We start from the raw sequence: 15,919 nt of genomic DNA on the forward strand, positions 1-15,919 counted from the left end.
AACGAGCACAAGGGAGTTCTCTATTTCATCTGCCTATGCTACTATAAAGAAAGTGTGAAGTAAGGTAAAGTGGTTCAAACTTGTTTGGGGGAAGCTTTCGGTTCCAAAGCACTCCTTCATTATGTGGCAGTTATTCTCTGGAGCTCTGCCTACACAGAATCGGTTAATGGCGAAAAAGGTGCTTCGTCAGTCTCGATGTTGTCTATGTGATTCCTCTAAGGAAAGTTCGGCACATTTATTTTTTGATTGTTCTTATTCAAAAATTGTGTGGCAAGGTGTAAAAAAGGCTATGGGCCTATCTGAACAGATTCGTGAATCCCATAACAATAAGTATAAGGAAGTTACAAGTTCAATCAGATTCTCTAAGAGTGGTCCAGATCATGAGCAATAAAGAGCAACCGCCGTGGTATTGCAGGAACCTAGTCTCCCATATCAAAAGATTGGCTATGCAGCTCAAAGTTATTGAGTTTAAGCATGTGTTTAGGGAAGGTAATCAAGTGGCAGATTACCTCGCTAAAGCTACAAGGTCTTTATGTAATGAGTCTATGTTCTTTATACCCCCCATGGATCAAAAACTCTGCGAGTTGATTAAGGGGGATAAGGACGGAAAAAATGTACTTGCGTATTTTGGCTTAATAAAAGGTTGGGGTATCCTTAACCCCTAGTTACTTCAAAAAAAAAGTTAGTTGCTTCAGAAAAGGAAAGGAAAAAAAGTTTTCATCCAAAAAAAAAAGTTAGAACTCCAAAAAACATAATCGAAAGAGTCAAAAGCCAAAATAAAAAGGCTAAGAATGGAAACTAAGTATAGAAGAAAAGTAAGAACAAACTTTTCTCTAATTTACATATTTTGAAGACCATATTATCTCAGACTTGTTTATTTGAATATCTAATCTATTTCTTCTTAAACCATCGCCTCTGCCCCGTATCACCTAATAAAGACATCTAGGTCAATTAGGTTTAATTTGGTGTGATAGTAAATGGTAGATGTGATTGATCGACCTCGGCTATTTTCGACGTCATTGAGATTGTAAGGAAACGTGTGCCCACTGCACACTGGAGTGAGCAAAACTTGAGTGGAAAAATCATAGTATTTTTGTTTTGACAAATTGTGAGGACCTACTTAAGGATGTTATTCCAAAAGTTTCAGAAACGGACCTGTCATTGCATTTCATAACATAGCTCATAGCATGTATGTGTATCTTTAGATGATTTGATTATTATGCGTGTATTAGCTTAGGTTTCAAAAGCATTGTTCTTATCATATTGTTATTGATATGTATAGATATCTGAGATTAATTAGGAAATTTCACTTTTATCTCTTAGTCGTTGTAGTATAAATGAAGTTTGTGAGTACCTTCTCTGGAAAACTCTCACGAGACTATAACTCGTCCACTAGGAAATTCCTAGTAGTTTAAGGCCTTATTGCATATGGTCAATGCAATCGCACTCTGCGAAACGAGATTAGTTATGACCTCATTTTTGGACACTTATCTGTTTATATTTCTCATCTTTACTTGAGGACAAACAAATTGCTGTTTGGGGTGGTGTGATAAGCACCCAAAAATGTAGTTTAAACCCCTTAATAGTATTCTACTTAGGCTAATTATGTTTATAATAAATGAGAGTTAGTATTGTTTACGTGTTTTTGTACATTTTAAGACTTGAAGTTGATTAGGTAACTAAAGGCACCACTTTTGCATGGAAAACGAGTCAAGATGATTGCTGAGGAAGTTCTACATTTAAAGCCCAAGAATCATGGAGAAAACCCTTTTTCAAGCCCAATCAAAGTCAATCCGGGTAGAAAAAAATAGAAAAGTCAACAAAACTTCAACAGGCCGTATCTTTGGACTCGGGCCTCAGAATTGGGCTTACTTTATGTCAAAACGACCGTCTCGGAACCAGATTTCCAGTGGACCTAAACTTGCCCCAATTAGAGCTATAAAGGTAGAAGAAAAGGGCATGGAAATAATTTCCAGCAACTGTGGCCTCTTTAGACTTAACCTAATAGACTTAGGGGTCACATTAGAGGCCCAAAGTCCCCCTTTTTTACCCATGCACGAAAATGTAACCCTAACTCTCTCCTATATAAAGAGGGTTAAGGCTAAACACTCTCATCTCTTCTTTTCTCTCAACCCCTTAGTTTATTATTAGTTTAGTTTAGTTTAAATTAGGTTTACTTTCTTTAGTTTAGAATAGTTCTAGTATTGTAGCCACCATTAATTCCCACCAATAAAAAGCTTTTAGTTCTTCAATTAAATTATTGTCTTTTTAATTATGTCTTCTATTCAATATTTAGTTAGTATGATTCCAATAAATCGCGGCTAAACCTCCATTAGAAGAGGTTTATAAAGTCACGTGAGGATGAGTAGCCATTAGTATTTATTGTGTTGAATAAAGAACTTCAAGTTCTTCATTGTGAGTGTCTAGAGATAGAGATAGAGATAGAGCTTATAACGGAAAACTATAGTTTAGAACTAGCACCAAAGAGATTTGTGGTGGAGCTAAACTCTCAAGCTAGTGAAACCTTGATCCGAGACTAACTGGTGTTCACTAGAGATCAATAGGCAATTCGATCAATAATCAACCTAATGGTCAATCGAATTGCATGGCAGATTAACCTTCTCTATATCTTCTCTCATCATTTAAATCTACTGTTTTAGTATCTCAATTTTACTATTTCTACTCACTAGTAAAATATTTATCTAATCTAAACTTGCATTCAAGTAACGTGCAACTAGAGTGGACCGAACATGACTACTCATTATTTCTATGATATTGAAACACTACAAAAAAAACAGGTTTTACGCCACGATCCAAAACCGTGGGAAAAGAGTTTTTCCTCACAGGACCGCAGACTATTTGTGCATCGAAAAAACCTACCAATAGCGGCAATCTTTGCATCAGTTATTGTCATCGGTATGGCCACAGTAGAAACCGTCGCATAATCCATGGCAAAAGACCATATTTTCCTACGGTTTTGGGCCTTGGGGAAAAGTCAACTTTCCTACAATTTTGGTCTGCGGGATCTGTTGTTTTTGCTACGGCCATAGACCGTGGCAGAGTTATTATTATTTTTTAAAAAAATATTAATATTTTAATTCTTGGGGTATTTTCACCTGCAATCAATAGAGACCTGCCAATCACCTAACAAAACTTCCATAATAACCATCCTACACCTCAAAATCACCATTTCCGTTCATCCCATGTACTATATAAACTAGTACAAAGCAAATTATTGAATTAACTATTTCAAAAAGAGAGTCTCTCTGTATCACATGTACTGTATAAACACTTTCCTAAACAAAAAGATAGACAAGTAATATGAGATGTTCTATACACAAATCACTAATAAACACACGGTAAACTCAGATAATTAGAACTATTAACAACTGTTATTTCTAAGTACTATACATATTCTCAAGTAGAATACATATTCTAAGATAATACGCTAGATCATAATCTCAAGCTGCATTAGTGTGAGAGCCTTTCAAGCCTGTAACTGGTTCAATAGGCTGCAACAAGTCAAGCATAAAGACTACAATAAGTCTTAGAACGAAAAATTACTTCAACATATAACGGAATGCATGGTAAATGTAGGAGTCTTACATAGCAAGTCGAAGCGTCAGACCAAAAAAAACAAACCTTGTATTGAATTCGAATCAATCCTTAACAATTTCCTACAAACCAAAAAAGATATAAAAAAAATGTGGCCTAACTTTGAAAATAAATTTAGAAATCACTACTGTGTTCAAGAAGCAAGACTAATGTATGTGGGCAACTGGATGAAGCCCAATATCTGAAACTAACTTTCACCTATCAAACAAATAATATACCGGGGCGCTGTCTAAAAAGGGTCTTATTAAGCTACAAGGTAATAAGGTGCTAAAACAGGATGGTCAATTGATATATGTAGTAAACTATAGAATTTAGAATTATTAACACTGAAGTTGAAGTGACAAAAAAAGAAAGCTAAGAAGCCTTCACAGTTGGGTGGGTTGAAACAATGTAAATTAGATTTATATTCCTCTTCCTTCTTTGAAACCATGATCTCCATACTGCTTGATGGATATGCCGCTCATGTCTCTCCAAGAGTTCACCTGAAATTCCTCCTAATCACGAGAATGGGGCAGGTGATTAGCAATCAATCCTGGACTAATCAGGGAAACTCAAGAAAAGATAAAAGGACAGACCTTGTGAATAAGCCCATCATCGATTATCGAGCTGCTCAGTTTCTTAAAAAGTTCATACAAAGGCTCTACTTCACTGACAATAACTGCCACGTCAAAACAAATATAAAAACAAAAAAGGCACTACAGGTTCTACATGTCAATCCCACAAGTTCATAGCTCAATATAGTATACTTACTATAGTGAAACATGTCTTCTAAAATATGTGTTAAAGTCAATCCAACAAGACATGCCAAGTGAGTGGATGAGACTCGAAAATTTAGATATGGAACAAAAATACAAACATATAGTTCATCACTTGATACTTCCAAATGTATAAAGCTTATCCATCAAAGTCACATTCAAGTGGTTACTTGATATCAGATAACCGAAAGCGAAGGAGGAAGTAGCACTGTCGGAAGATCGAACGAGAGTCTCATCTCCCAAGCTTTGGGTTAGTGTAGCTCTCTTCTTGGATGGCTGTCTTAATGCAACCGATATCATCAGGTGCACTTATCCGCTCTTTTATCCGTTGTTAGGTTATAGCTCTCTTCTTTCCTTTGGTAGTAGATCTTGTTGTTAGACGAAGAGCGGAGTGGAGCAAGGACATGATATTAGTTACCCTGCGCTATTCCTAAATAAGGCTACAGATCGTAGTGAGCGTTTCCCAATTGTAGACCGGGAAGGTAGCTCTTTCCATGCTAGTGAACTAAGTGTTGTTCTTAAGTCCCTTCTAATCTTTACTACACCATAATAGGCTATTACTAACGGAAAAAAACTGTTACGAATAATTTTCGCAACGCTTAAAATGCATTGCAAATAGGGCGTGGGTAAAGTGTTGGAAATGTTTGTAACAGTTAAAAAGCGTTGCAAACCAAATTTTCCAACGATTATTAACCGTTGCAGAGTGACAATTACTAACGATTAAAAAGCATTGCGTAGTTTGATTCGTAACGATTATTGATTGATGTTTTAATATTTATTTTTGCTTTGCAACGGTTTCCAACCGTTACTAATGTGTTGATATGGTAAAAAAAATTATTTTAATTTTTTTCCTACCCTAAACTTGCACCTCCTGGTTTCATATAGAAGCAAATAAAATTACAAATGCTTTTTCATACCATTTAACAAGTAAAATAAACACAAACAAACGTCGGAAAAAATATTATATTCATTAAACCATATATATAACTTCAAAAGAGTTTTGAGAGTTACAAATTCAGATTTACTAAGGGTTATAAATTTCTATACGATTTTCCAAACAATCCCGAATCTTCAAAATGCAATAACAGGCATTAGTGACAATGACTTCACTCAATATAAATCCTAGTGCCGCTCCAAAACCCATCTAATTCCAAAAAAATCACAAAACAAATAATGAACTCAGAAAAACAATCATACTAATTAAATTCATGCAATTAATTAAATACTTGCCCCACCCCCTAAAGATGAGCATTTGTTGTCTACTACCATATCTCGACGACATAAACAATGATTACATAAAATCAGTGCATAAAAAGAAAATCTTGTGGTAACTTGACGAGTTGAAAATTGAGAAAATGGAGAGTGGTTTAAGTTTTTACCTTGAGGTGAGCATGACTCATCAGATTGGGAAGCAATTCTTTTGGCCTTCTTGTTTTTCCCTTCATAAAATCAATACCATTACCATATAATATACATTGAAGAAACAGTGGACAGAAATACCCTTACATTCTCCATCATCTTCGACCCCTTATTCAGCTTTGCAGTATGAGATGATAAGGTCTTGATCACTAGTGATGTAGATGTTGTTTGTATTGCAGTCGGGATGCCACAACTACCAGCTCTCCTCGAAAATTCCAAACAGCAACAGTTCTATTCCGGAATGTCAAGAACAGGTGGTTCTCATAGAGGAAGAAAAGGCAGATGGGATCATAGAGGAAGAACAGGTGGTTCTCATAAACTCTGTACGGCTAACTTCAGCCAGCTCCAAGTTTCTTACCTGCTCAAAAAACAGCAAGGAAATACGATGAGGAAAAAACATAAAAAGACCTGGCATATGCCTGCCCCTTGGAGAAGATGTCCAAGGAAAAGCACTATATGCAATTGGGTACAACAGAACCAACAAGTCCTCACATCAAATATTTGTAGGTTCTCATTTTCTTGCTTGACCAGAAGTTTCACATTGAATTGCTCGATAAAATCAACTTTCTTGTTACGGTGTAGCAAGTGATGAAATGATTTCAATACTGTTCCATCTTCGATCGACAATATTTTTAAAGGAACATAACCAACAACTCTATGGAATATTAACAACATGATTCCTGGACTAGTACGCACAAAAAAAAAGATACAAAACAATGAATAAAATAATAAAATTACACAGATACTTGAGAACAAAAAAAAAAAAATAAAGAAAAAAAACTGAAAAAAACTAAAAATTACAGACCTGATCTTGATCTCTTGCACATTTTCGTCACATATTGAGTACAAGAATGAGTAGTTCTTGAGGTCAAACACCTTGTAAATGCTGCACAAATTTGACAGACAATCACTTTCAAATACGGGCAACGTGTCAATTCTGGATAGTCTTACTGCGTACTACTAGTGCATTGTTGTGTGCTTCCAATCCTTAAACCAGTTGGAAGTGATAAAAACAACCATAGCACTTTTTAAACAGTAATACCAAACTGAATTTGCTTACCCATCCTGAGCAGAGTAAGTCAAAACTTTTCCATTTACATCATCAAACTCAACAAAACCAGGTCACTTAAGTGATTCCGATTCAAAAAGAGGAAATCCAGCATCCAGTTGATATCGCCTAATATACCTACAAAATAATCAATCCAATAATGTATTAATTTCATATGATTATATGTTTAAAATTTGAAACTGCTGGAGTGTACAGAATCCAGTCCAGGTTTTCCATATTGCACACCGATGAGCTCTATAAATTATCAAGTATCAATATTGACTAGTAGGTGGTAGCAAGCAAAATCATATACTGTATGATACTTTTCTGATCAGAGTTTTGTGTGGTTAATTCCAATACAAATAAGAATGTTAAGAATATTTTTAACTATAAACAAAGGGGCACAAATTCTTTGATACATATGCAGATGCAAACACTAGGCCACCGTTTCATTCACATAAGAACTCCTGCAAAGGATAGCAGACAGATTCTTTTGCATGCTTGAAGGAAACATGAAATAAAAATGGCAAATAACATAAGGAAAGCTCAATTGCAAGCAAGTTTATACACTTTCTATCATAATTTTCTTTCCTTTACCCTCAAATAAAGGGCCTCAAACATTGTGTGCCCTTCAGTTATATTTGAACTAACTGTGATTCCATCAAATATCACCCTTTCCATGCTAAAATAAAATATATCCTGAACTAAACAAAGCCACCCCAAATAGTGAGTTATAACTGTAGAGTAAACCATCGAATTTCTTACTCGATTGGAGTAGTCCTGCACTTCAACGAGCTAAAATGATCTGAGGCATAAACTGATACTGTGATGAGAGACTCATTGTTCTTGTTATACAAAAGACTTCTAATCACCTCATCAGGGCTGATATTCAGAAAGCAAATGCGTTTATTGGTTGCTGTCAACATCAATACACAACAAAACAAGAAGAATTAGGACATGAATATGAATTCTCAAGGAGAAGTGTTTTAGAGATATCAAAGTAATCACATTCGTTTTTTATTTAAAACACCTAGCAGTCTAGTACAATGTGGGTTGAATGATTCATTTCTTAATTCACAAAGTAGTTCTTTCATAACTTCTCAACTTTATTCGCATTCTAAGATAAATGATGTCCCAACTGTAAGCCAATTAGATGATGAATACTTACTGCAAATAAAAGCAGCACAAAAGCTCGACTGTGCAAGAGTGAAAATAACATCTTTTGCAGCAACAATCTCTATAATCTTGGATCCCTTTTTAAGAAACTGTAGTCTCATAAACAAATGAGCATTCAAATCATATGTATCAAACTCCTCCTGCATTGTCGCACAACGAGATTAATTATGATGTCTTTTATTTACCTTAATTATCTGGGCAATACTTGGTTGTTGATGTATAGAAGAAAAGTTACTACATCAAACACAAACGAAGACAATGTGTGAATCAAATGATGAGTCAAACATACATACATCCACGAACGACTCAAGGGCACGACGAATGCTATGGTATCCAGATAATTAAAAGGGGTGTCATATCAAATCACAACTTTGATACATAACATATCCATTTTGTGTTAAGATTGTGTCCATTAAACATAGTGTTGAGCACGGAAGGCGATGAGTTCAACCTTAAAAATTCAAAATTTAGGGCATCACATAACATATATAGGAGAATAATTTGCAGCAATTAACATAATAATTATATTAACTCGACAAATAAATAACAAAACAAAGTAGTTCATATTAGAGTTACATGATGAACAAGCAACTGGCATTGGTTGCTGCACGCATCAAGAGGTATTAAGAATGGAAGATAGCACCTCATGAAAGTAGTAAAAGAAAATATTTTGTCAATAGACATGCACCAACACATTGCAACTTGGAACACATTAAATTATTTAGAAACAAACTCAGCATCTTGTAAGATGGTGCCAACTCTTGGGTCAATTCACGACAAAATTAAATCAATTGAAATATAGGAATTCAATTCCAATCCAAATAAAACCCTAAAAAGGACCAAACTAGAATACATATATATATATATATATAAAAGGGAGTGTGTTAAAATTGGACCTGAGAGATTAACCAAGTTTGTTCCATACGCTTAATGAAATTCGAATAGTTCTCTTGAGAATCCACCACCGAAGCTTTCACTCTACAATCCCGACCACCACCAGATCGTTTCCCGCCATTAATAATACTGATTCGAACTCTTGTTGATGGAATTTTCACGAAAGTAATAGGCGAGTGACAATTGCAGCAGCTCAACAATTCATTTAGAAAGAAAAAATTGTCAAGCTCCTCATCACATCAAAACAGTACAAGTGCATTACACTCTTGACTCTTGAGTTCTAATTGTCTTTCTGGGCAAATGCTAATAAGCATTCCTATGAAGAGTTACTGCAGACTAAAATGTCATGTTGGAAAAAAAATGACACTTAGTCAGAGAATGGAAATAATCCAACAGTACAACCCAAGACCTTCAAACCAAAGTCAGAGAAAGAGAACCAGCAGCTCAAACATGCATGATATCCTAAACCTACCTACCATTTAAATGCTGGAAACTTGACAAGATTGCAACAGCCAAGATTTTGGTTCCAAAACAGTTGTAATTAAAAACACTCACAAAATTCAAAACTAAACATGAACTTACTGATCCATTGATTAATTCACAACATGGGACCTTATAAATAAGTTCAAAGAGTCTCAAAATGCAATTTGAATCCAGCCAACACACCCACAAGTATTGCATTGACATAAAAATCCAATATTTCAACAAAATTTCACATTGTTCTGAACATGACCCATTTCTATTTAACTATAATTAAAATTACCTGTATGATAAGAAGAGAAGACCTTTTGTTTCAGCGTTAATGGTGCCACTACCTGTCGAAGTCGTCAATGTGGACAGAGAGAAAAAAAAATCAGTTAACCATTGACCAGAGAGAGAAAATCAATTAGCTTTCAACTGAGAAGATCAATTAACCTTTGAACTGAGAAACAAGAAGTTTAACGGCGGTGGTGGTGGATTATGCAAAAGTTGAAGTTTTAACGTGGTGGAGGAATCCCAAAAATCTAGTCTGAAAAGAATTAAACAAAGATTGAACCAAAGATAACCAAAGTGTCTTGTAACTGAGCAAATAGAGTTAAGGTTCTTACAGTGAGAGTGTGTGTGGGCAAAGAGAGAGGGAGGAGACTGGAGAGTGTAGCGGCGGTGAGAGAGAGAGATGAGAGAAAGTAAAGTTATGTTTTATATTTAAAGATTTTAATTTGCAACACTTCTCACACAATTTTTAAGCATTAGCAATTAATTCCTTAAATTCACTGAAATAAAGTAACGCTTTATAATATTGCTAACGCTTATATAGCGTTGGCAACTTCCTAATGGTAAACAACCATTGCAAAGCAAAAAAGGTCCGTGTTGCAAATATCCTATTATGGTGTAGTGCTTCTTTTTCTACGCTAGTTGTTAAAGGTTATAACACGATAAGACAAGTTAAAAGTAGATGGGCTGCTGCTAGGCCAAGAGCGTAGGAGCGGAGCGAATTAGCTTCCTCTTTCCTGTAGTGCTTAAACCTCTTGTTTAGTGCAGTTGTATGTGTGAAGGCTAGGTTCTTGAATGGTTCACCTGAGGTTTTTATTATTGTAGCCAGGCGGATGTAGGAGCAGAGCGAATCTCCCGTTTTAAGGATTTTTTTCTCTCTTATAGACGTTATTAACAAACTCCAAAAGAAGAATACATGAAGGAGAGTGCAGCTCTGATTGTAGACCACCCTCCTAGCTAGAGGGAGGAGCCTAAGGTCGTTTCCTGCAGTTCTCTCTTTCCTGGCTTTATATTAGCTAAAGTTTCCTTACTCTTCTGCTAGTAGCATAAGGCCTCCCAACTTCTTGTTTTCAGTTGGCGAACTTGCCTTTATAGGCTATCCAATTGAAGTCGTAAAACAAGAGTTAGAAGACTTAGACTCCAGGATCTAATCTCTGCTTGTTGAAGGACTTCTTCCCTGATTGATTCCTCAACCTAGGATAGATCACCTATTATGCATTGCAGCTTATCCGCCGCAGCTCTTAGGTCTTGGTAGCTAGTGGGAATGTAGGATAGCTCAAGTAATAGACTGACACCAATGCCTCTGATAAGAGAAAATAGGTCCACATGATCAACCGAAAAGGCTTTCTATGGCCATTCTCTGCCTGAGCAAATGATGGTTTCGGGAAGGACGAATGCAAGGTTTTTTTTTCCCTACCTATACTATCCCCTATCAAGGACATGAACAAGATGGGATAAGCACATCGGAGAAGGAATAGGTTGCAGCTTTTGCTGGTCCTACCTAGTAGCTAGATGATTTAGTGGCTAGCTAGTTTGGGAAGGAAAGACAGGTAAGAATATTATTATATCCCTCGTTTCTTGTTTTTCCTCTTGCTAGGTCGTAATTTAACTTTAATATGACCATATAGTATAAGGACGTATAAAAGGAGGAAAGAAATGTGCTTCATGATCTATTGGTAAATGTTATGTACAAAACCTTGTGCATTACCAATTTCTCATAGACTTGTGTACGAATCAAAATGACAATAAAAAGTTTGTTAACACTATTTCTAATTCACAAAAGAATGAGAAAAATATTGGTCGGTATAAATATTAAAAAAGAAAATCCTACTTTTTTTTTCTCTACAATTAAGTTTTTAAAACGGTAAGCATCAGAAAAGGGGGGAGGGGGAGTATCACATTTAGTTGTATAGTAAGGATACACTCTCTGACCAACTCCTTTAAATGCAGGACCCAGAATTTTCGTAGAACTAGCCATCTTTCAAGAATCTTCTCAATCAATCCCCTTCTTACAACAAAGAATAAAGAGAATGCCTTTCAGATTTCTGGTAAGTTGTAACTTTTGAAATTTGGCAGCCTAAATAATTACACAAATTGTAGCTGAAGAAAGCAAAAGTAAGAAACATATCTAGAAGAATGAAAGTAATGATCATCAACGAGTGTGATTAAAATCTATATAAAAATAGACGCACAATACACGCACTTGTGCACCTCTCAAGCAAATAAATGCAATCTAAAGAAACAAAATCATTAAACAATTAGCAGTAAACTCTATTCAAATAGTACAATTCAATCCCAAATTTCACAATGGAAAACACACTCTTTGTTAACCAAGTCCTCTAAACTTTTCCAAAGTGTGCACACTCTTAACTTACACTGAATATTCCTTTAGAGAATTATCAAGTCCACAACAAACAATATTGGCATCAGATTCTAAGCTCAGAAATTATACACGTTCAATTTCATATGATCTACTTGTCCACACTATACACAAACAACATGTGGCAATGTATTTATATAAATTCATGATCATTTTGAGTGATCAAATAGATCAAATCATAAAATTCAATCCGATACTAGATCAATTGAATTATGGAACGTTACAATACAAACAAGCCAAGATCTAGAACAACAACAACAACAATTAAAGTAAATAGAATTCAATAGATATATTCAATATGATCAAACAAACAAGTATCAAAGATCCAATCCGAATTGAATAAAAAAACATACCAGAGAATCTCTATTTTGTTTTCTCTCTGTTTATTTTTGTGTACAGTCTATGAGAAATTGGTAATGCACAAGGTTTTGTACTTAACATCAGGGTGCCACCTTTGGCAACAGAGTTCATGATTGAAATTTTGAAATGAGATACATGTACAAGTTGAAATGACAAGGTTAAAAAGCAAGGTTAAGAAAAAACGAGGATAAGAAAAAGTACCAAGCCTGCCCACTGCAAACAGAAAGAAATCTGGAAGAATTGCTTGCTCAAAAGGTATGTGCTCACCTGAACACCACCATCCCAAACAAAAAAAAAAGATTTTATTATTTACGATCAAGTCGCAGAAATTCACGGCACACCCTCAAAACGTTGCCTACACTCTCAAGCCAAATATACACCTCGAGGATATTGTGCGACCCTTAATAGATGTGTCATTTCAATTAACATTATAAAATAGTTGAATCAATACAAAGCCTGTTTTACAGTCCTATACTCCTAATATAATGATAGAGCTAGCACAACAGGTGAAGCCTTTGGTGACAAGAATAAAACCATTCTACTTTAGTCTTGGGAGTGGGTGCTAAGGAGGAGCTAAGTCTTCAGAGTACTTATAGTTCTAAACATTTCAGCCTTTCAAATTTTACTTGAGTAACAAAAAATTAACATATCTTTCATGAAAATGCAAGACAATACAAGAATTGATGTGCAAGATCTAGAGCCTATATATATCCTCAGTCCCCTTTTTATACTTTGCACTCTAAAAAACCAAATAGTTTCAGCAAGTGCATATTCCTCTATCAACTTGAAACGCCATCAACTTCATTGGTCACTCAACCACAACTTCAAGAGTACCCTTCGAAATAAACTATATGATAATAGCACTAGTCTTAACATTTTTTTTTACCGGTACTAGTCTTAAGGAGAACGTATTTCTCTAGGACGGATACTCGATTTATTATACCGTCAAGAACAATAAGCCTACTTAGTGGTCGTTGTAACAAAAAAATAGAATTGAAATTTTAAATAGCAAGAAAATATTGGAGGAACGCACTTCCTTTCTGTTTTAGAGAAATGTGTAAGAAATAAAGTAATTTAACAAATGACATTTAATAATGGACAAAAGGAATAACATCAAACCTGATAATTCCCACGCTCATTTATAGGCTAAAATGATATTGGTTAGTGCATCTTGGTGGAAACGTTTCCACTCAATAGCTCTAATCTCACCCAAACTCTTTCACTCCCCCCTAACTGACAAAACTTTTAATTTCCACACAATTAAAACTGTTGAGTTGTGAAATGTTTCCACAAAATCAAGAGGTTGATCCAAAATTTTCAACAAAATTAAAGTTTTCCATAGGAAATATTTCAACAAATCAAACACTCTTAAATTGCCTAATTCTTAGCAATATACTCTCTTCATTAGGTCCTATCAATAACTACACTTTTGTACAAATTGACTGATAAAGAAGAAAGGCAAACCATCTAGAGGAAAAGTTATCCACGGGCTACCTAGATATTCAAATTAGCTCCATTTTGTACTAAGAAATACATGCATCCAAACGGCCAATCCCACATCATCAGCCCCCAACAATTGATTAATCCAAGTAGTCAAGGCTACATTAATTCATTTCAAAAACTCGAATCAGGGGATTCAACAAAAGAATTGCAATATTATTTTAAGTTGAAGTTAAAATTCAAATTCTTTGAGTATCATAAACAAAAATGGGTCACAGCACTAGATAAAAGTCACTACTTGATGAAAATATTCAACTAAATAATTTTAGTTACTAAGCAGTAGACAAGACAATTGCATACTCACATCCACACAAACAAATTTTAAAAAATAATAATAATTAAACCACCAACCTCTTTTATTAAAATCAACAACAGTAAAATTTGTCGAGGTTATGTAAAAGATCGATATGAACATACCTGATCTTACAAAGAAAGATTTGTCTCAAAGAATCGCCACTTCGAAACCAACATAAAAGGGACACACAATTTAGACGATTGAAAGAGCGCCACAGTAAAAAATTGAAAACAAAACTGGTTCATAGAACAAATTAAAATAACGACTGTTAAGAAAAATGAAAATTATTCTAACCTCTTCATCTAATGTTTGATTAAAAGTAAAAAAATCGAGCAAAAAAAATTAACAATTATGTTCTTCCAATTTTAAAATTAAACCCTAGAAAAAAAAATTGGTGCTTGAAATTACTAATAAATTGTTAAGTTGAAATCAATATATATTCACATAATCATGAAAATAAGAGATAAAAACCTCATACTTGAATTCCAGATAACTCATTCTACCGAGAAATTGGCTCAATACCAGCACCATCAAACAAATTTTGACGCAAAGACAACTTTTTAAGCTGTGTAAGAAGACCAATCCGAGTATCTAATGTTGTTAAATATAATTCAACTCAATTCCAATCATGTAGTTGATAGCTCCTTAAATCGAGAATTGATTTTTCCACTTCCATTTTTTTTGGTTTCGTTTGCCATTTCTTGAGCTTAATTGAAAACCCAACAATTTATTGAAGAAAATTTGGGGGGAATTGAAGAAATTTGATGGGACTGGAAACCCTAGGGCGGTGGGGGGCGAAGTGAACTGGGTGAAGGTGAAAAGAGAAATGGTCTACCTGCCCAATTTAGAGCCCTACCCCCACGGTCCGTCAAAGTTTAAAAAAAAACGTACCCACGGTTTCAGTCATGGTTGCACCCACGGCCCACGTAAACTGTGGCTAAAAGAATTAAATATACGGAACTAACGATCAAATTTCGTGGGAAACTATGCAAGGGTTTATGACCGTGGCAAATAATACCAGGCATCCATTGTAGTAAAAGTATTTTGATTACTATTTTCACCCATAAATTCTACTGTTCAAGCATCTCTAATCTACTATTTTTACTAGCACTAATAAATTACTTATCAAGTACCTAGATGAAAAATATGTTTTTGGGTTTTTTAACGTTTATTTGGCTATATCGATCCAAAAATGACTTAAATATTCTCTTAGGATATGGCGTGGTGATCAAGCAAGTGGACGTGTGATCTTTCTATCCATACATTCTTTGTGTCATCACTCAATAAACTTACAGATGAGGCTTTTGGTTAGATTCTTATAAGATATGGAACTTAACTGTTCTAACCTTGGTCTCGGAAACTTACTGCAATATATAATCAAATGCTTATGCATGTCATTCATGAAAAGATGCAGAAATTATTGTACGTATATATTAGTCTAAGTTTGAATAACGAATCCTTATTCTATTGTTATAATGAGACTTCTAGACCATGTATTCATTATAGAAAAAGAAAACAAGACTTTTAGTACTAAACAGAAAAAACTATTTTTGGTCTTTTCGAAATATTTTAAGAAATAAATAAATATACTAATATACATAATATAAGAAATGTCTAGTTTTGCATAATGTTACTATACCACCCCCAAACAGAAATATATTTTGTCCTCAAAGTATGAAGAGATAAGGAAAGAGACTACCATAGGAAAATGAGCAAAAACAGCA

The 15,919-nt window shown here is 34.7% G+C and overlaps 1 pseudogene across 1 annotated transcript; it reads right to left on the reverse strand.

The window, feature by feature from the left end:
* Positions 1 to 3,218: 3,218 nt before the first annotated feature.
* Positions 3,219 to 14,342, reverse strand: LOC147504374 (uncharacterized; annotated as a pseudogene). The gene is made up of 12 exons (XR_015193040.1): positions 14,318 to 14,342; positions 12,602 to 12,667; positions 9,671 to 9,722; positions 8,199 to 8,247; positions 8,006 to 8,102; positions 7,603 to 7,753; positions 6,850 to 6,975; positions 6,595 to 6,675; positions 5,750 to 6,147; positions 4,191 to 5,514; positions 3,607 to 4,109; positions 3,219 to 3,512 (listed from the first exon to the last, which is right to left on the reverse strand). The product of XR_015193040.1 is annotated as an uncharacterized LOC147504374 (transcript).
* Positions 14,343 to 15,919: the final 1,577 nt, after the last annotated feature.

Source organism: Coptis chinensis, chromosome 4 (assembly GCF_015680905.1).
Source record: "Coptis chinensis isolate HL-2020 chromosome 4, ASM1568090v1, whole genome shotgun sequence".
NCBI classification, from domain to species: Eukaryota; Viridiplantae; Streptophyta; class Magnoliopsida; order Ranunculales; family Ranunculaceae; genus Coptis; species Coptis chinensis.